At 37.8% G+C, this 23,143-nt stretch overlaps 1 protein-coding gene across 5 annotated transcripts in view; it reads left to right on the forward strand.

Annotated features, from left to right (window-relative positions):
• Positions 1-23,143, forward strand: part of LOC150107839 (branched-chain alpha-ketoacid dehydrogenase kinase-like) — a 309,936-nt gene that overhangs the window by 23,611 nt on the left and 263,182 nt on the right. Inside the window, exon 1 of one of the 5 annotated variants that reach the window (XM_090392089.1) lies at positions 19,094-19,206. The exons of the other annotated variants lie outside the window; for them this stretch is intronic. The gene's annotated coding sequence lies outside the window, so the exon portion shown is untranslated. Of the gene's footprint in view, positions 1-19,093; positions 19,207-23,143 lie in introns of those variants that run through there. 5 annotated transcript variants of the gene reach the window in all.

The following is a 23,143-nucleotide window of genomic DNA, read 5'->3' on the forward strand; positions in this document are numbered from 1 at the left end:
GAAAATTAACAATACACAGATCCGGGTCTGAGCTTTTCGACATATTCACGAATATTATTCTCCTCAGAATATTTTTACTATAAAATATTTATTTATGAAAAATTGTTAGAAAACTAAAATGACAAATTTCAGAAATTCTCGCGGAACACCTATTCACCTTCCACAGAACACAGTTTGAGAAACGCTGCAGTAGAGGATAGAGTGTGAAGGAGGTTCAAAGTTCTTTTGCACTTTTCTCTTAGTTGACGAATGTGTGCTAGAAATGTAAGTTTTCTGTCAAAGATGAGTCCCAAGAACTTGGTTTCTGTAGCTGCTGGAATAACAGTATGTCCCATTCTTAGTTCAAGATCTGGGTGATGAGTTTGTTTTCGACAGAAGTGTACACAGACACTTTTTTTCTGTTGAAAACCTAAATCCATTATTAAGAGCCCACAGAGAGACATGATCAATTGCTTGCTGAAGTTGCCTTTCAATTACCCTCATGTTACGTGAATGACAGTAAATTGTGAAGTCATCAATATATAAGAGCATTGTTTACAGTGGGAGGAAGCTGTTCAATGATTGAGTTAATTTTAATAGCAAAAAGGGTCACACTTAAGATAGAGCCTTGGGGAACACTCTGTTGTTGATGATATGGACAAGATAGTGTATTTCCCACTCTGACTTGGAAAGTTCACCTGGACAGAAAGTTTTTAATAAATATAGAGAGGTGTCCTTGGAGATCTCGATTATAGGTCTTTTAATATGCCATATCTCCAGGCTATGTCAAGCTTTTTCCACGTCAAAAAAAAAAAACTGAGACAAGATGTTCTTGCTTCAGAAATGCATCTCTTACACAAGTTTCTAAACGAACCAAATGGTTTAAAGTTGATCAATGTCTACAGAAATCACATTGTGTACTGGAGAAAAGATTGTTGCTTTTTAAATACCAGAGAAATCTGTCATTAGCCATTTTCTCTAGTATCTTACAAAGACAGCTGGTCAGAGCAATGGGTCGGTAATTATTTGCTTGTGTTGGAACTTTTCCTGGTTTTGGGATAACAATGACAATTGACTTATGCCAAGAATTTGGAAACTCTTCCTCTGCAAGTATTCTATTGTATAGTAAGAGAAGAAGATCCATAGAGGATGATCGTAGATGTTTTATCATTTCATAATGGATGTCATCAGGCCCTACTGCACGAGGGTGAGATTGTAGGAGAGCTCTTTTTAGTTCTTCCTTAACAAATGGCTGATTATTAGTACAGGCAACTCCAAGGAGTCCTTAGACTCATTGAGGGAGGCCCTAACATCATGTCAAGAACATGATTCAACATTCACACAATATCTATCATACTTCGCCTTGAACTCATTTACAGTCATGGCACCCACAACAGACTTGGCAGCTTATTTCACTCATTCACCACTCTCCAAGTAAAAAAATCTAGTTCTAACACCCTTGCTACACACACTCTTGCCCAGCTTCCATGGATGACCCCCTAGTCCTCCCACCACCAGTCCTATTCTCAAAAAATATCTTCTGAATTAATCTTATAGAAACCCTTCAGTAATTTGAATGTCTCAATCATATCACCCCTTTCCGCCTATCAACCAATTTCTGCAACCCACAAATCTTCAACCTGTTCTCATATGGTTCATTCCATAGACCTGCTATCATCTTGGTCACTCATCTCTGGATCCTCTCCACCTCCTCCCCATCAAGAAGAAACCCTGGTGCCCAAATTTGGGCACAGTAGTCTAGGTGGGATCTTATCAAGGCTCGATACAGAAACAATAACCTGTTTGTCTCTGCTCGTCAAGGTATTTTTCAGCAATCAAGTGATTTGATGAGCTGATTTAGCCACTTTTGCGATGTACCACATAAATTTCAACTCCCTATCCACCAATCCTTGGCCTCAAGTACAGTTCCATCTCCTGGAGTACAGTTCCACCAATGTGGTATACTGCTGCTAATCTTTTCACCCCAAAATGCATAACCCTACATTTTTCCACATTAAATTGACGTTCATTCTCCTTAGCTCAGCTCTCCAAACTATCCAAATCATCCTGCAAAATTTCGACATCCTGTGCATTCACTATTGCTCTACCCAACTTTGCATCATCAGCAAACAAATGAACAGATCCTTTCCTATATTGTTAATGAACAAATTAAACAGTAGTGGTCCAAGAACAGAACCCTGTAGCACACCACTAGTCATAGGCCGTCTTTTGGACTCTACTCCTGAATAAACCACTCTCTGATATCTCTCCATCAACCACCCTCTTATCCGTCTCACCAACCCTATATCCATTCTCATATGCTGCAGTTTATTGATTAGAATTCCATGTGGTATCCTGTCAAAGGCCTCAGCAAGGTCCAGCAGGATCACTGTAAACCCATTACCCTTATCCAGTTCAGCTGTCACTGTGTTATAAAACATGAGCAAGTTACTGAGGCATGATCTACCCTTCACAAAACCATGCTGTACCCCATACAGTATCCTATTTTCATCTATCCTGTATGCTATTTTCATATCCTATTTTCATCTATCCTATTCCTGTATTCTGCTCTTGACTAATTTCTCCAAGACCTTGACAATGATTGCAGATCGGTCGGTAATTTACAACAGCAGTCTTGGAACCTCCTTTATGCAGTGGAACTATTTTCCCCTATTTCCACCCCCTCGGGACTTACCCAGACCCGAGACTGAAATTAAACAAAATGGTTAAGGGCACTGAAAGTTTATTTTCACTTGGTTAGAATATAATAAATTTAGTTTAATCCTTTATCCAAGTGTGAGCAAACAAAGTTTGCGCCCGAAAGTATCTTCAGGACTGGGGTAAGGTAGTGCAACACCTTGCAAGGAGTCGTCCTGGTGTTGCACTACCTTACCGCAGTCCTGAAGATACTTTCAGGCACAAACTTTGTTTGCTCACACTTGGATAAAGTATTAAACTAAATTTATTATATTCTAACCAAGTGAAAAATAAACTTTCAACATCTTTCTCTAAATCCAGAGTAATTTATTAAAAAGGTGGCACACCATTTGGCAACTCCTATAGGTAGAGATGACTTTACTAATGCTTCTGGCTGGTATCTCCACTTGGGCCTGGCTCCCACTGAAGAGACCTCAATAAAGGTCGAAACTAGTCTGGGTAGTGGCCCTTCCCTTAATGCATAACATTAGACATATCCGCAAGGAGATGTGTTTTGCATTATGGGAGATACCGAGATAGGAGTGTTAGTAGCTTGCTCCACCTTTGCAAGGAGTCATCCTGGTGTTGCACTACCTTACCCCAGTCCTGAAGATACTTTCAGGTGCAAACTTTGTTTGCTCACACTTGGATAAAGGATTAAACTAAATTTATTATGGTCAAGGGCACTGATAATTCTTTAGTCGCTTCACGTACGGCACGAGCTGGTATACCATCCAATCCCACAGATCTATTGACATTGAGGTTTTGTAATAGACTATTCACCTCCACTTCATTCACCACCATTCCCGTATAAGCTGTTGGTTCCTTCATTCCTGCAATGTCACCACCTGGATGATATACTCTTGCAAAGTGCTCGCTCAGTAATTCCACTATATCAACTGATTCGGTTATCTCCCTACCATCGGCATTCTTTAAAATCATTCTGCCATATACATTTTTTCTTTTACTTGAAACATATCGAAAAACTGTTTGGAATTCTCTTTAGCCTGCATGGCTAATTTTCTTTCATAATCTGCTTTTGCTTTTTTTTTTACCACACTTGTTACCCTTCTGGCCTGTGCTTTATACCGTTCATGTGCCTGCAGGTCACCTTTCTCCTTAAATTCCCTCCACAGTTGTTTCTTTTTTTTTGCAGCTCAAGCTTAATGGTGTTATTCATCCATTTAACCCCTACTTGATTTACTATTCGGATTTTAGGTATACAATCAGCCATTGCCTCCTGCAAATACTCCTTAACCACCTCCCATGCACCATCAACATCCACCCCTTGCATTTTTACATGCCATGGCACTGAACGAAGCAAACTCCTAAGCTTGTCATACTTACCAGCCTGGTAATTCCACATGTACCCTGTCTTAATTGAAAATTTCACACATTTAGCCACCTCCCAAGTCAAGATCCAATGATTACTCTCACCAATTGGTAGCAATGTGGTCATATTCGTTACAGCCGAATTCTCAGATGCAATTACTAGGTGAAGCACTCTCTGACCCCTAGTATTTTTTATTACATGCTGTTGCAGATAGTTATCCCTTAATAACTGCATAAAATCCAATTCCTTCCTCCCATGTGTCCTCTCCTCTTTCCAATCAATGTTACCTGTTGAAATCCCCTATAATAATTATATGGCCGAAGAATGTTGGTAGAAAAATTAAGCCTTTGTTTTTTCTCTTGCTGCTATTTCAGTATTAAAAATTCAGGAGAATATGAAGCTGCTGCTGAGATTCTAGCAAAAGTTTTTCCCAAAGTATCTGCAATAGCTTTGGGATCAGCAATAACACTTCCATTATGGTCTAAGGTAGACAATGTATTCTATATCTGCCTTTCGTTTTCTGGATTTTATCCCATACAATTTTTGGATGGTCATTTGATTAATTGATATAGTAAATTGGATCCATGATTGTTTTTGACTCTGATGTCTTACATAACGTGCTTTGACTCGAGCATACGTGAAGGCTATTAAGTATGTGGTGGGGTATCTACGAAATGTCCCGAGCTCTGTGTTGATCTTTTTTGGCTGTCTGACATTCTGGGTTCCACCAAGGCTTTGAATAGACTGGGAACCGAGATGATGTTTTTGGGATGGAAGCTGTTGCTGCCTGGACAATGGATTCTGTTATATATTTTACTGCTTCATCGATAGGTGTTTGACTGATGGCATCAGCATTAAATTTTGCAAGATGAGAGAAAGTGTTCCAGTCAGCCTGGTCAATTTTCCATATGGGTATCTGTGTGGGTGAACATGGTTCCTGTGAAGACATTGTGCAGAGAACAGGAAAGTGATCACTTCCATATGTGTTCTCTTCAACGTCCCACGTGAGTTGGAAGAATGGAAGGGGAGTAGATTGTAAAATTAATTGCAGAATATGAATGGGTAGGCATATGGAAGAAAGTATTGAGTTTATTATTTAAAAGGGAGAGGTTATTATTATCATCAAGAATTCTTTCAATGATTCGACCTCGTCTATTAGTGTTGGCACTACCCCATAGAGTATTGTGACCCAATTAAAGTCATCCATCAAAAGTATGGGTTCAGGCAGTTGTGAGATAAGGTTATCAAGATCAATTTCATTTAACTCGGTATTTGGTGGTAAATAAATTGAACATACTGTAATAAGAAATCCCACAGAGAAGCGAATCGCTACTGCTTCCAGAGAAGTATTAAGTTGGACCTGATGGAGAGAAATATGACTGCCCACTAGGATATCTACTCCTCCATGAGCAGGACCACCTCCAGTTCTGTCCTTACGTACAACAGTGAAATTCCTAAAGGTACGGTCCTCATTGGATCTTAAGTACATTTCCTATAGACAGAAACAGAAAGGTTTGTGTTTCTTCAACAACATCTTGATATCGTCAATTTTCTGGCGAATCCCATGACAGTTCCATTGTAAAAATTTTCCTATTATCTTGATTTTATTGACTTGTCTGGTTTTCGAGAGGTTGAAGGCTTACCTTGGTCAGATTTATATTTATCCACTGTTTTAGGGAAGTATGGATGGCCAGTGTCCATCTCTTCCTCTGGTAGAGTGTTCAAAACATCAAATGTGTTAGGGTCAGTTGGTATGTTTAGTTTGTTTTCAGTGGGTAACGAGGTATTCATTTTTCCTGTGCGAATGTCTGGTGGTTTATCTTTGAGTGATGTCTCTGCTATAATTTTTTTGACAGGTGAGTTTTCATCGAATGTGATGGACCATTTTTGAAGTTGTCTCTGGAGTAAGGCCATAGGTCTTGTGATTAATGCGCTCAACAGAGAAGCACTTGTGATCGTAAAGTTCAGGTATGGTGAAATTATCAGATGGTGTAATAGACATACATATTTGAGTTGTGGTTGGTTTTTGGTATTTAATTGTTACTTTTTCAGCATAAGAGGATTGCAGAACAGGTGTAATGGTGGCCAGCTTTCTTTTTGCATCCTGATATATTCTGTTTTAATTTTTTGTATCTCTTTTTCATCTTTCCATTTCCGACATGCATGAGAGTAAGCTGGATGATCTCCCTGACAGTTGACACATTTATCTTTTTTTTCACAGCAAGATTTATTATCATGTTCTTTACTACCACATTGGGCACAGGTAGTAGAACCACGACAGGCAGTTTGGGCATGTCCATATCTTTGACATTTAAAGCATCTCAGCGTGTTAGGGATTTACATTCTAACAGGACAGCTGAGATACCCTGCTTTTACAGATGTTGGAGGCCTAGGTGCATCAAAAGTAAGGATGATGTTCTTGGTTGAGTCCAGGCGACCATCCCTACGTATCGGGATGTGCCTCACACCCGTTACTCCTTGATCTTTAAGCTCTGAACATATCTCCTCATCAGGAACATCAAGGAGATCTCATTCTGATATCACTCCTCTACTGGAATCGAGTGTTCTGTGAGATGTTACTGCAATTTGTATTCCACCCATTGTCGTTGCTCTCAGTGGTTTCTCGGAATGTTGTTTACACATTGTTTCCACGAGGATATCACCAGAACACAATTTCTTGACAGTTTTGGGAGGTCCTGCCAGTCCTTCTAAACCTTTTCGGATAAAGAAGGGTGACATTTTCCCAATTGGTTTTTCACCTGTTGCATGAATGATTATAAAGGTTGGTACATTTATGTTAGTATCCAATATCTGTTGTTTCTTGCTTCTGTTTCCATATGCTGTATCTGTAGTATCAGTACTTGGTTGGGACTTTGTTAGGGTCCCTGAAACATCTGAGGATGAAGGATTCATATTTAAGGAGTTTTTAGTTTGACGGCAGAGCTCCCCCACCCACCATGGAGCCACATATGGACGCCCACTACCCGGCAAGCAAAGACTGCGCTCAGGAGTGAAATGCCAGGGCTACCCTGGACGCTATACCGACACTGCAGCAGGTCTATGATCCCAACCCTGGACCATGGGGTGAGAGACTTACTGCAACACTGTTGACCCTTGCAGGCAATCCCACTAGCCAATTGATCCTGGATGGCCCAGCCAGAACCGCCCATCTTGCCGAAACAGGGGCCAAAGTAGTGCAAGACTACCAGGATCCCCCTTTCCAGATGTCCACGGGTTTCACCGCATGGCAAACACGGTGGCAGGGCGTTGGATCCCAGCGATGGTGGTCTGGAAAAAAGGATAGTGAAAAAGATTCAGGAGAAGTAGAGCAAAGAATACGGGAAGAAAAGCAAAGAAAAAGAGGAAGAATGAAAAGGATCAGTACCATCACTGGGAGGTCCCCTCCACCACGAATAGGTGCCCCACATGGAGGGGAGAGTGGTGAGAGCGAGAGCAGTCAATGAGTTTAAGGAGTGGTATGATAGACTTTGTTACTTAGTAGGGACCGCCCATGTTGAGTCTTGATAAACTGTTTCCTAGGAAGGATCTCCTTTTGATGAGTCTTTTGACTCCATGGAGGCCTGAATAATAATATATGCAGACATCTTGCACATGTTTGGGTCTGAACCGGACAAACACAAAATTGAAATCGTCTCCTTGTAATCATTTCCAATTCCCATTATTAATACATTTACATAACGTTGTTGCTCTTACACACACAGATTCTCACTATTCCTCCCATTATCATATTTTTCCTGACTTTCTATGTGAGGTCTCATTCCATTATTAGTTTTTCAAGACTCCTGATACCAAACAGATTCAAGTATGGACTGTTCCTTTTATACGAATCCATTATGCTGGTTCAAGACAAAATGTTATGTAAATGTATTAATGATGGGAATTGGAAATGATTACAAGTAGACAATTTCAAAACTACACAAGGGATTTGAAGTAGGATATGATCACCATTTAGTTTTGAGCAGGAAGAAACTGAATATCATGTTGAAAAGAAATTTAAAAAAATATAAAGGAATAGTTTTCTTTATTTCAAAAAGAAACAAACTGGTGAAACTTTTTCAGAGGTTAACTTACACTTCAATATGCAAATGGAGAAAAAGAGAAGTCTTAAACCTGTCGGCCTACTAACCACTAGTTGGCCAAGTGGTTAGCATATCTGCTCTCCGGCCAAATGGCTGTGGGTTCGAATCCCACCATGGGCATGGATGTTTGCGATTCTCTGTGAAAATATTAGTGGTGGTGGTAGGCAGTAGATGGTGCTGGTGTAGATGATTACGGAGACTGGGAGATGTAGAGTAGGTACCCTCCCTCGATGAATCTTAGGCCTCCCTGGAGGTGTCGTGTAATAATAATAATAATAATAAAAACAAGAACCAAACCTTGGAAATTCAGTGCAGGCCCTCCCCTAACAACATTAATTATAAATCAAGCTAACATACATTTTGACTTGGAAAATGAATAGACATGCAGCAGTATCAAAGAGACAGGAACTTATGTGGAATTATAAAGCAGGTGATTATAACAGTCTTAGACGTCAACTTCGGGAAGTTTCATGGAGGAAGGAATTGGAAGGCCAGGATATCATGTGCGTGGGAAATTGTGAAAGAATATTTGTTAGCAGCAATGGTAAGTTGTATACCACGAGTGAAGAAGAGGACACAATTTGGAGTAAAGTGGATGACAAACAATATTAAACAGGAATTGCATGCGAAAAAGAGGCTATGGAAGAGATGTAAGGAGACAGGTGAAGAGAGGATGCATGAAGAATATAAGACACAGGCCAGAAGAGTGACTAGTGTGGTACGGAAAGCAAAACTGGAATATGAGAGGAGGTTGGCCCTAAGATCCAAAGAAAATCCTAGGGAATTTTTTAGCTATGTGGCCAGTAGGAGGAGAAATGACTGTGGAAGAATGATATTGTGGGATAAAAATGGGAATAGAGTGGCTGATGCAGAGGACGTAGTGGAATTGTTCAATGAACACTTTATTGGAGTATTTCATCCTAGAGGAGTCAGTTTTAATGCTAGAGGGATAGGGTTGGTTCGAGGTGTAGAGGTACAGGCAGAGAGTGTGTTTCAGATACTGAGTACCCTGGATGTCAGTAAAACTTTGGGACTGGAATGTATTTCACCATGAGTTTTGAGAGAATGTGCCAGGGAACTGACAGTGCCTTTAACCTGGCTTTTCAATGAAAGTCTGGCTTCGGCAAAGGTGCCCAGGGAAATGAAAGAAGGTAAGATAGTGCTTGCATAAGGGTGGTAACAGACTGGAAGTGTCTAATTATAGGCCAGTCTGTGTGTCATCAGTAGTTGTTAAGATCTTGGAGAAAGTAGTGAGGGACCATATACAACATTGGGCAGATGAGGGTAATGTTATCTGTGAGAGTCAACATGGATTTGTGAAAGGGCGCTCTTGTTTTAGCAATATGCTAGCCTTTTATAATAAAGTTACAAGAACATTAGATGAGGGAAAGGCATATACTGCAATTTTCTTAAACTTAGCAAAGGCATTTCACAGGGTGCCACATGATAAGCTGATATTTAAGTTGCAGCACATGGGTCTGGATGTCAGATTGGTCAACTGGATTCAGGATTGGCTGTCTGATAGGTATCAGAGAGTTGTGTATGGTGGAGTAGTTTCAAGGAGGCAGAGGGTTACATGTGGGATCCCACAGGGCTCTGTACTAGGACCTATATTATTTAACCTTTATATCAATGCCATTGCCAGTGGATTGCAAGGGGATATTCAGTTGTTTGCGGATGATGCGAAGCTAGGAAGGATTATTAGTAATAGTGCAGATGTGGTAGCCCTACAAGAGGATTTGAATAAGCTAGATAGATGGGCAAATGAATGGGGGTGTCAGTTTAATGCAGCAAAATGTGAGGTCTTGAGGTTTGGGAAACATCGATGGGATGCAGCATACTCTATGGGAGGAGTTATGCTGGCGGAAGTAGAGGAGACAAGAGATCTGGGGTTGATGGTTGATAGAAACCTGAAGTTTAGGGGACATATTGCAAAGGTGGTGAAGGTAACAGAGGATTGCTGCAATTATGAGAAGGACACTGACCTGCAGAGATAAGAGGGTTATCATTCTATTGTATAAGTCTCTGATCAGACCACACTTGGATTATTGTTCTCAGATTTGGTCCCCAGGATTTGAAGGGGATAAATTAACTGTGGAAAGGATACAAAGACGGATGACAAAGATGGTTTCAGGACTGTACAAGGATAGTTACGAGGATCAGCTGAGGGAATGTGGACTGCAGAGTTTGGTGGATAGAAGGAGAGGTGATATGATTGAGACTTTTAAACTGTTGAGAGGTGGTTACAGGGTTGACACTGGGGAGTTCTTTCGCTTGGTTGAACAGCGGGAAGGAGTGATGACAAGAGGCCATCCCTGGAAGTTACGAAAGGAAACTGTGAGCAAGAGGGTAAGGAGTGGTTTCTTTGCGTGGAGGGTGGTTGAACCGTGGAATGCATTGCCTGATGGAGTGATGAGAGCGAGAACGGTTAATGAGTTTAAGGAGTGGTATGATAGACTTTGTGTTTCTTAGGGGGGGGATCTCCCCTCGATGAGTCTTGACAGATTTTATGTTCTTAGGAAGGATCTCCCACGATGAGTCTTTCGACTCCATGGAGGCCTGAATAATAATAATAATAATACTGAAATTAGTTCTATTATATCTTCATAATAATAAAACAATTGAACAATATGTGTAAAGCTGTGATTTTGACTAAAAGTCAGCAAAATATCAAAGATGACTGGATTTAATTATTGTTGTGCATGTTTGGGTGTTCCCTTGATGGGCTGGCAATGTTTGGATGAGTAATAAATAAAGACATACATCATTCATAAATTATATATTTATTCCATAAAATCGTATTTTTCCTTAAGTCATTTCAAATATTTCATTTTTTACCTATTATTTAATAAATTTTTTGTATGTTTGTGATACATTGGGCCCCCTTAAAGTGTGGTAGTCTGGGGCAGGTGCCTGCCTCTATTTCCCAGGTCTAAGGGTGACAAAACTCACTAGCATATTCTGAAGAAAATGTTGATTCAGCCCAGGGAGGCATGTGGCAAAGTTGTTTGCAAGGATAGAAAATTCTTAACTCGATGTTTGGACTTGGAGTTAGAGGGAATTGTGTGGGAAAATGGCATATAGATAGTTCCTAGCAAGTAAGTCAACATGTTCTCTGAGAGAACAAAGAGACAAAATGTAAAAGGAAAGCAGTGTGCAAAAGTGTGGGAAGGCTTATGTATTCGTTGTACATGTTGATTAATTTTAACGATGTAGATGAGAACACAGACTGATAAGAAAATAACTATTAACTTATTGCTGATATTTCGTTGGTATTCTATCCAGCATCTTCAACATAGATGGGGCCTAATTAGGACTTCAGTCTTTGTGTTGTACGTTACAATTGTTCAAGCTAATCCCATTGTTATACTAGATTGTAGTTGTCTCTCGTACTGTGACAAACTATTTTTTGTTCTCTGAAGGTACTGGATAGAATACCAGCAAAATATCAGCAATAAGTTAATAAATAATTATTTTCTTATTAATCTGTGTTCTCATCTATACCATTAAAATTAATCAATAGTGTGCAAAAGTAGCTAAACAGACGTCAAAGGAAGATTTTGATAAGAATATAGAGGAAAACATAAGGAAGGGAAGGTGATAATGTTCTGGAAGCTATTTGAAAAATCTTAGAAATGGAGGAAAGTGTATTGTAAAAGGAATCAGATAATAAAGAAAATGAAGAACTGAAGATAAAGATTGTGTGGAGAAGATAGATGAACTAAAGATGTAAAAGATTTCTAAATGAAACAAGAATTGACAGTATAGTGGTAGAAAGTGACTGTATTGATATGCACTCCTAATTGCAGAAAAAGCTGTTAAACTGAAATATGGAAAGGCTGCTAGAGTAGATGATATTTAAACAGAAATGCTCAAATATGGATGTAGAAGAATTTTACAGTACAGCATAATTCAGGCCTGGTTAGAAGGCTAAATTCTGTATGAGAGAGTAGAGCTTCACTCATATTGCATGCAAAGTTTACATCATTATTAATTTCCTGTCAACAATGTAGAAAGTAATATGCTTGTAAGATACCTATCAACGTTTCTGCAAATTAATCTTATCCTGTCAGGACTTCAGTATTTTCAGATCTTGTATTTCATTATTTTAAGACACTTGTTACCATATCAATCCATCCATATCTTGATCTTCCTCTTGTACTTTTTCTATCATCCTGGCAACAAACACCTTTTGCTAACCTTTCCTCTCCCATTTTGGTGAAGCTTGAGGTTAACTTAGACTTCAATATGCAAATGGGAAAAAAAAGAAGTCTGAAAACAAGAACCAAACCTTGGAAACTCAGAACAGGCCTCTTAACAATGTTAATTATAAATCAAGCTAACATACTGAAATGTGATCATACTACCTGCGATTAGCTCTCTGCTCTCACATTCCTGAATGCTAGCAATGTCAAGTTCGTCCTAATATCTTCATTTTTAATGAGTCTGTCACTAATGCCATCTGTTCATTCCCATAATTTTTTTCACAGCTCTCATATCTTCAGTCTCCAGTCTTTGATTAACTATTTTATTTCGTAACCCAGCTTTCAAATCCATAAGTGAAAAGTGGTTTGAACACCATTTTGTATATAACTAATTTAGTGTTTGAATAAATTCTCTTATTCCATATAAATTTATTTGATTGACTCCCTGTCATACCATATGTGGTAATGTTGTGTATTATTACCATATTTAGTTTACTATCTTTACTAAAATTTTTATAAATGCTCACATCATTTTTAGACATGATGATATACATGTAAATTGCTTATTTACAAATCATTTGATAGAAACACATTTCATTTCATGTCAGTATCTCATCACATCAGAGTGAGCATACAGAAAGTATGGACAGTTACATGAAGTGAGAATGGAATGTGTTACAAGTTAGTGTTTTTTAATTGCCTTTTTGGCTAGTCACATGACACTAATAGGAACCTGTAGGAAACAGTAATTGTAGTCATTAACAGAGCTATAAATAGAATGCAAAACAGTATGTAAAGAGAATATTTAAAGAAAAAAATTACTAAAATAAAATGGTACAAAAATTATAACACACACACAAAAAAAAAAAAATGCACATAAAATCAATAGATTATGCATGTAAAGTGGATATAAAAAGTGCATGTGAGTGTGGGAGAATGAATAGCCATCCAACTTATGAACACATTTGTATATACAGGGTGGCCACATTCCACAGTTATTAGTTTCCAATTGATCTGGTCTATCATATGAGTTGTTACCTAGTTGCCACTTGGTGGTCTCCCTTCTGCCCTTTGTGATTGGATTTACCAATTATTTCTGTTTGTTCATTGCATGTAAATGGTTTCATCTCTTCATAGTGTCGGGATACTTAGGACTGCTTTTTGCCCACATGCTGTCATTAAATATATAGGTAAAAGAGTGCACTCCATTTCTCATGTTCATGCACATAATTATCCCATTATGCAATACAAAATTGTGAATAAAGGATCTCAATAAGCCCCTTGAACTTCTTGGAGGTGTCATGTAGTAATAATATTAATTTGTTTAGCAGGCCTCAATGCTACATGTGGTCTGGAAAAAAGAACAAAAGCTCTGCAAGAGTGAACTCATGTTTCTTTGAACCTTTCCATGATATATGTCCAGTTGAGGATAATGTTGAATGAGCCGGCTGTGGATCTTGAATGGCAGGTTCAAACTGGTGGTTGCAGATTAATTTGCAGGCCTCTAAGTAGTGGAGAAGTTGACTGTTGATGACTTTCTCTATTATTTGTAGAGGACTAAAGTGATGGTTCCTGGTTGGTTTTATGGTTGACTTTTATCTCCCCCCCTTTTTTTTTTTTTTTTTTGGAATAGGCTGGATATATGATTGCCTTCATGCAATGGGATAAGTACAAGCTAAACATAAAAGATTGTAGAGATGATACAAGTGTTAGCACTGAAGCACAGTGAGTTCAGTTGGAATAATGCCATTAGGACCAGAAGCCTTCTTAGTGTCAAAGGTATTTAACAATTCTCCTGATCTTTTTTCCATAAAAGGAGGTACTTGGTCCTTGGATTCTGGTATTGCAGGAGGGGAGTTGTCATTGTCATTATATAGCAGTTAGGAAACAGAATAAAGCTCTGAGGTCAGCTTAATTTTTGGGTGCTGCAACACTGGTGTCATCAGATAAGAGAGAGAGTGGTGGAAGTGCAGGTGAGCAGAAATGGTTTCTGATGGCCATAGCAAGAGACCAGAAGGCATGGCTTCATTTGGACTGAAGATAATTTTTATGCTGTTGGCTTTTATAAAATCTGAATTAGATCTGCTGGTGCTGTGTTTTGCATTTGTTACATACTTTGGCATAGGCTAAGTAACAAGTTGGGGTTCTTGATGTGAGCCACTTGCAGTAAACTGAACTTTTTTTTCTTAAACCTCTTTGTAACACATATTGTCGAACCATTTGGAAAGTGGATGAGGATTTTGACTTTTGGAATGCATTCAGGCATTGCCTCTGCCAGATAGTCTGTGAACAGGACCCAAGTGGCATTAATCTCCTTTTCATTCACCAATTCTGCATTCCATGATAAAGCTGCAAGCGATCTCCTGAATATATCATAATTCACCAGCCTTATAGTTCAACATATATCTCTTTCTCACAGAAGTCCTTATATGGACCAAGTGAATGTTTCATGGATACTTTCGCGAACTGGAGAAATATTTGAAACTCCATTTAAAATAAGAAGCAAATCTGAGATAAGTGATATGATCTTCATGAAGACATGAAGAACATCTTATCACTATGATCCTAGTGTACCCTCTGTAATGTAATGCCTAAAGTTTTCTCAAAAACAAATTCATTCTCTATCCTCAAATGTTATCTCTTCATTTCAGAATGATCACCCTTTTCTTACATGTCAAGTTAATTTACCTATGCATTTCCTTCTCACTGCCCTCCATATTACCAGGTTTATAGTAACACCCAGCTACACATTTCATCTTGTTTACCTCACCATACTGTCTTAAAACTAACTTTATTTGCTTCTTGCATCTCCATTTTGGATGGGCATATCTCCTCCCTTTCTGTCTTCATGAAAAACATCATATCTAGGATATGATGTTCTTCATGAAGCATGTAGTAAATGCCAAACAGTCATCAGCAGATCTAAATCTGATTTTATAAAAGCCAACAGCATAAAAATCATGATGTCAAGATGCCATTCTCATCCAAGCATGTCTCACTTATTCCAACAATTGTTGGTTGAATTGAACTTGATCAGTGCAATAATTTCATTCTCCATAACATTCAACATATCACGATGGATGTTTTCCTTTCTTCAGATTTCATCACCTATTCCAGAATACTGAGGAGCCTGTACTTTCACATGAGCTGTTTCTCCTAGTCATAACTGCATCCTATTTACTTTGCTATTGATAGTGCACTATCATTTGACAACCTTTTGCAGTGCCCATATTTCAAGCAGCAAGATCTTCCATAGTCAGTGCCTTAAATTGATCCCCTGTTCTATTTCAGTGAGTTGAGTATAATCTTGTCAACTTCACTTGCTATCAAAACAATATTTCTTATAAGACTGTATTTCTCCTTTTCTCACCTTTTATAATATATAGATCTTCATGCAAGATCCATATATCATTGAATTGACTATATCTATAGCCTCTCTACATAAGCGCATCATGTCCATATCTGCTCTGCATATAAAGCAACTAGCCATTCAAGACATTATTTCTCACCTGAACAACTAACTCCTTACTGTATAAATCACAAATCCACCTGACCTTAAATATTGTTCCTATGTATGGATGGTATGACAGATTGGTAAATTGGTGACCTTTCTCAAACTCACTCCATTCACTATCTAATAGATATAGTGTTTTCTCTCTATTCCTCTTCCACAGTTATTTTCATGGGGGGCAGTTCCTGAACTAGCTGACACATTTCTTTCACTTTCTTTCAAACCCAAAAAACACATAGTCAGCATCCATTCACTGTTCAGAATCAGACATACCAAACTAAACTCTCCCTCATTCAATTTATATATGCTTTGGAATACTGTTTCCCACAGTTTTTCCTGTGGGAAACAGTATTCCAGTTCAAAATACAGGTTTCTTCCCTCTTGGCCATTTGCCCTTACATGACTGATATATGCTGTAAGTTTTACAACAGCATATCAGTTATGTAAGGGTAAATATGCTGTAAGTTTTGTAACCTCCTGTGTGTGTGAAATTGTCATGTGCATGTGTTTACATTCATCGAGTATGCTCTAGCCTGCCTAGATGATACTTATTTCTGAGAAATATATTACTAATACGATGTGCAAAGACAGGATTTAGTTGCCTTCTGGTCTATAACAGCAAATTTATAGGCCTTCTAGTCTTTGCTGAAGTTTGACAACCACTGAGGGATTTGAAGCCTTGAAATAACTTAGCTTCCTCAGAATGCTAAACTTTGATTGCTAATCTATGTAGGTATATCACAGCGATGTTTACCTAACTATTCAAAAATAGTTAGGTAAGTATCATGATATATTTTGCATTTTGATATATGTTTGGCAAGCTAAGGATCAAGAAAAATGTTTAATGCATTTTATAAGTAATGTGATGTAATTTTTTCTGCAGTGAATGTTTTAACTCCATAGAAGTCCAATAATGAAAATTTCAAAATGATTTTTTTCCATTATTGTATTCCTTATACTCCTATGTTCTGAGCTGTGGATTTTTTAATGAAGAGAATCTTGCCTAGTTATTATCAATGGACTTCCATGGAGTTGAGACTTATCATAGGAGGTCCCACTCTCACATGCACAATTCGTCGTACCTCGACTTAAATGCATTCACTGTTCCTCTCTTGTCACACTCAGGCAATGCATTCCAATCACCACAATGCATTATGTTAGATCTGAAATAGGTGACTTCAATTTTACATGACGTCACCATTCCAGAATCTGACAATCAACAAAAAAAAAATATATGCATACTTATCTTTTAGCGCAGTGTAACTATGTTTTTTTTTGTAACAACATCTTGTATGATAAACTGTGAATTATGTGAATTTTAATTAATGTATCTATATGTCTAGCATGAATGTAAGTCAGCAAAAAGGGGCAGATATGAGAGAAATCATTAGTGAAATATTATAAATGAAAGAATGCGTATTATTCAGCAACATAGGGCAAAGATCGCCCTAATACTATAAGAGCAGTGTAAGCACCTGCGGGCATCACATCTGAGAAGACATCATGATGCATACGTTCCCGGAAACAAGAAGTCCCGTATGTTGATCGGTGAAGTCACCCAGACTGAGACCAATGGGTGAGACGATAAGAGAAATTCAAACTCGGAAAGGTGGCGCTCTAGAGGAGCGTATAAAACCCGCGACACGGAAGTAAATCACCCTGTTTTTTCTTGTTCCTTCATTTCTTTTCGTGTGTTCCAAGAGTTCATCGCAGTTCAGCTCTCATTTTTGAGGGCTGACTTAACTTTAAGAACTTTCAATTAGATAGAGATTCTGTTGTAATTAATCCGAGAGAGATTATTTATGTGCTAAAATGCCTAAATGTCCAATTGAGCTGTAATTAGGAATGTATTATATGTTGAGTTATTGAATTTGCTAACATTTTGAAGTCAATGCATAATGGTTTTAAGAGTGAGAGAGTGAAAGAATGGTAGAAGTTTAAATTAGATTTGATAACTACTTTAACTTGTATGGCATTATATAATGAGTTTAATAAATATTTTGATTCCTTACTTACATGTGTTTCTGATCATGATGACTGACCCTGACCCTTCATAAAACATCGAACCTGTGATCGTGTGTGTGCGTGTGCGGGGATACCCCAATTGAAAATAGTAGGACACGACTGCAAATAAGCCAGAGAACCCAAGGCTTCTAAGAATTCATTTAACATTATTAGTGGCACCTGATATTCTATGATTACCCTAAAGGCTGAGTTTATCTCTATCCTTAAGGCCCAGGCTGGCGCAGATAAAAAATAAATTTTGCCTGAGTGACCAGGATAACTCATGGAATTCAGGGAACAGGTAATTTCTGGTGGCCCTTAAAAGGTTAAATTAAGTAAGAAAAGGTATAAGAGAAGCGAGACAATGTTAAGATTAATATTAATGAAGATCACATAACAATGGTGCAACCGACTTAACAAAGAGATATATGCGATAGAATTTGATATAGCAGCTGAAGTAGGAAAGGATAAAGTTAAATATATTGCCTCGATATATCAATATCGGAGATATACGACGCTACAATTATCAGAAACATCCATCACAATTTTTTAAAATTTTTTTTTTTAGGGAAACTAATAGTGACCAGATATTCTCAGATACGCTCATCTTGTTCCTTACATGTTACCAGATTTGATCATCTTGCAATTTCTTCCCATCCCCAGGATGAGAAGTATGTGAAAGACATTACACTATATTGCACATATACCACTTAATATGAACAGTAGTAGTAGTTGCAGATATACTCCAAATCAGCTTACCAGAAATTCACTGAACAGTAAAAGGATCACCAACACTGCATGTGGTTAGGAGGATCATTCTTTCAAGGAGATAACGTAACTTGCATAAGCTGTAACTTCATCCCCAAAAATCTTTGTAGAAAATTTTTTTATCAGCCTTTATAATTGTTATAGTGCATATTTTATATATATACAGTGGTGCCTTGGTTAACGACGAGTGGCTGTAAGAAAAAAATGTCTTGGTTAACGACTCTCGATTATATGAACTTCTATCCGATCTAAAAAACCGGAATTTTCCGATCGCACTCAGCCATGCGTGGGAAGACATTGTTGAATAGAGAACAGCCACGTGGCATAGCTGTGAATCTCAGATATGTTTGACCCATCATAGCCAGCTGTTTACGTTTTCCGTTTATTGTTTCTTTTCTTGTAACGTACCGTGCTTTATTTTAAAATTTGTGGTTATAAATACATTTTATGATGAAAATGAGTATTTAAGCATTTATTTTTTATGTGTTGGTTCATATAGACAATAAATCGGCGGGTGTGTGTCACTTGTTCGTTCGCCATCAAAAGGCAAAATCAAATCTCATCTGTATAATAATCGTATCTATAAGCTGCTAATCAGTGTATGTTACGGTAAGTGCAGTATCTAATATCGTCACCTTACGAGCAAAATGCACTAAGTCAAAAATTGCAGGTTTTGAATTTAACTGTTAACTTTTATTTTAAAAAGTTTTTTTTTTTTAAATTTTACTTTTATTTTCAGGTGACGATATGTTCTTTGTATCCCTTGTCTTAGTGTTATACAATTTGTAATAATACCGTATTTTGCGTATCTTTTTTTTTTTATAGAGCGAGTTTTTTTACCGTGTGACAAAATGGGTCCGAAAAAGAAAGCTAGTGAGGGAAAAAAAAAACAGAAAAATTTTCTCTATTGAACATGAAGGTGTGAAAGTTATGCAGCTAGCTCGAATTTATGAAACCAATCATTCTACAATATCAACCATTTTGGCTAAGAAAGAAGAACTTATGGTAGCTAAGGTTGCTAAGGGAACTTCAAGGTTGAATGTCAGAGGGCTTCTTTTTGAGCAAATGGAAAATCTATTACTAATTTGGATCAAAGAAAGAGAAATGGCGGGCGATACTACATCTCAAAATGAAATCTGTCAGAAAGCTAAACAGATTTATCAAGATTTGAAAAAGAAGACTTCGGGATCAAGTTCTGAGGTAGATGATGATGATTTCAAAGGTAGCAGAGGTTGGTTTGACAAATTTAAAAAAAGAACAGGAATTCATAGTGTGGTCAGACACGGAGAGGCAGCTAGTGCTGACAAAGCAGCAGCAGATAAAGTTAATAGCTTTACAAGTATTATAGAAGAAGGAGAATACCTACCTCAACAAGTCTTCAATTGTGATGAGACTGGGTTATTTTGGAAGAAAATGCCCAACAGGACATTTATCACAAAAGAAGAAAAAACACTTCCTGGGCATAAACCAATGAATAGGTTAACATTGCTTTTAGCAGCAAATGCAAGTGGAGACTGCAAGGTAAAACCAATGTTAATCTACCACTCAGAGAATCCCCGAGCATTCAAAAAGTTCAATGTCTCTAAATTCAATCTCGGTGTTTTGTGGAAGTCTAACAGCAAAGCCTGGGTCACAAGAATAGAATTTAGAGACTGGATTTGCGAAGTGTTTGGACCAACTGTCAAAGCCTATCTTGAGCAAAACAATCTGCCTCGAAAAGCCATTTTAACCTTGGATAACACACCTGGCCATCCAACGGGCATACAAGAAGAGCTACCAGAGGAATTAGATTTTATCAAGGTGATTTTTCTTCCTCCCAAGACTACATCTCTGATTCAACCTATGGATCAGCTGATAATTGCAAATTTTTAAAAACTTTACACAAGGGCACTTTTTACCAGGTGCTTTGAAATGTGTGAAGCTACCAACATAACCCTAAGAAAATTTTGGAAGGAAGAATTCAACATTGTCATAGCAATTAGGCTAATTGTAAACGCTTGGCAAGAAGTAACAATGAAATGTCTCAAAGCAGCATGGAGGAAACTGTGTCCTTCCTTTGGTAATGAAGAAACTTCAGATGAAGCACACAAATTGGTAAAAGGATATTGTGGCAACTGCTCATGATCTTAACTTGGCAGTAGAGGAAGAAGGTGTTGAAGAATTATTGGAGATGCATGACCGAGAACTGACTACTGACGAGCTAAATGAACTTTTCAAACAGCAATGTGAAGAAAAGGAAATGGAAATTTCATCTGAAGATGAGGATGGAGAGAAAGAACAAATTACAACAGATGAAATCAAAAATGTTTCGGCAAAGTGGGAGGAAGTTCAAAATGTTGCTCTGAAATGGAATCCAAACAAATCTGAGGTTATCAGAACTGCAGATCTATTTAATGAAAAGTCCATGCAGTTTTTCAGAAACATTTTAAAAAAGAGGCAGAAGCAAACAACCCTAGACATGTTTTTTACAGGTCCATTTGTCAAAAAACTCCGAAGTGAGCCCAATTGTCCTTTTGGTGAAGATTGATAATTAAAAACTGTTTTCATGAACAATTCATTTTATTAATGTTAATTTTTTGTAGCAAATACATATACTGTATAATAAATAAATGTTATTTACCATATTTTTATAACATTTTAAATGAGTTTTATCTGCATTTTTAATATGTACTATGGTTGTGGGGAGGAGCCGGAACAAATTAATCGATTTTCAATTAATTCTTATGGGGGAATCGCGCCTTGGATAACAATGGTTTTGGTTAATGACAGTAATCCTGGAACGGATTACCGTCGTTAACCAAGGCACCATTGTATATATTAGGATATATATATATATATATATATATATATATATATATTAAGGATTAGGAGTAAAATAACCAAGTTTATTTATAAAATTACTTGGTAACCCTAATATATATATATGTGTATCTATATATATATATATATGTATGTATGTCGAAAATATTTTACCTTGGGTATAATAAATGTTAAAGATACCAAGCTATTTTAAACCTGGTTTTACTCCCTTTCCCAAGTAAGCAAACAGACAAACAAGTCAAGTTTGTGCCTGCAAGTGTTGCAAGTCTAGCTGACCCTGCACATAGTGCAAGACCAAGGCAACTCATGGTAAAAGTAGAATAAGCTCTGATTACTAATCTTAATATTTACCCTTAATGCAAAGCACATCTCCTGGAGGAGATGTATGATGCTTTGTATTAAAGGCAAGGGGCCACTACCCAGACCGGTTTCGACCTTATAAGTAAAGTAGTCTCTAAAAAATTTGGACGATCCCTAGGCCACTCAATAGTAGGCAAAAGACTGTCCATCTTAGTGTTGGCTCCACTCAGTGATGACCTTCCACCCACCACCACCACCGAGCAGAACCACTCATATTCCGGAGAAAAGCATTCACCGATAAAGCCCCTCGCCGGGCTGTACCGGAAAACACTTTCCCCAGAGACTCAAATTGCTTCCTTAAGAGAACGAACTCATATTAGCAATAGCCGAGCCTCAGTTAAACTTCATTAGCTACAGCATTGCCAGACCGGTTTCTCATAATGTAAAACGCAGCTCCTAGGAGATGCATTGCTGTTTCACATTATGAGAGAAGGTCACTACCCAGACCAGTTTCAACCTTTATTGAGGTCTCATCAGTGGGAGCCAGGCTAGAAATACCAAGATTTTAGTAATACAGAGCTTAAGTATTTTACCAGAACAAGTTACCATAAGGTGTTTTTAACCTTATTAAATAAAAATTTCAGGAGGAGATATAAATGTAGAAAATATTTTACCTAGGGTATAATAAATGTTAAAGATACCAAGCTATTTTAAACCTGGTTTTACTCCATTTCCCAAGTAAGCAAACAGACAAACAAGTCAAGCTTGCACCTGCAAGTGTTGCAAGTCTAGCTGATCCTGCACGTAGTGCAAGACCAAGGCAACTCAAGTAGAATAAGCTCTGATCACTAATCTTAATATTTACCCTTAATGCAAAGCACATCTCCTGGAGGAGATGTATGATGCTTTGTATTAAAGGCAAGGGGCCACTACCCAGACCGGTTTCGACCTTTATTGAGGTCTCATCAGTGGGAGCCAGGCTAGAAATACCAAGATTTTAGTATTACAGAGCTTATAAGTATTTTACCATACTTGGGAAATGGAGTAAAACCAGGTTTAAAATAGCTTGGTATCTTTAACATTTTTTATACTCAAGGTAAAATATTTTCTACATTTATATCTCCTCCTGAGATTTTTATTTAATAAGGTTAAAAACACCTTATGGTAACTTGTTCTGGTAAAATACTTATAAGCTCTGTATTACTAAAATCTTGGTATTTCTAGCCTGGCTCCCACTGATGAGACCTCAGTAAAGGTCAAAACCAGTCTGGGTAGTGGCCCCTTTCCTTTAATACAAAGCATCATACATCTCCTCCAGGAGATGTGCTTTGGATTAAGGGTAAATATTAAGATTAGTGACCAGAGCTTATTCTACGTTTACCATGTGTTACCTTGGTCTTGCACTACGTGCAAGGTCAGCTAGACT

The sequence above is a fragment of the Typopeltis vanoorti genome, chromosome 4 (assembly GCF_054136105.1).
Source record: "Typopeltis vanoorti isolate ZY-2024b chromosome 4, IOZ_Tvanoo_1.0, whole genome shotgun sequence".
NCBI lineage: Eukaryota > Metazoa > Arthropoda > Arachnida > Uropygi > Thelyphonidae > Typopeltis > Typopeltis vanoorti.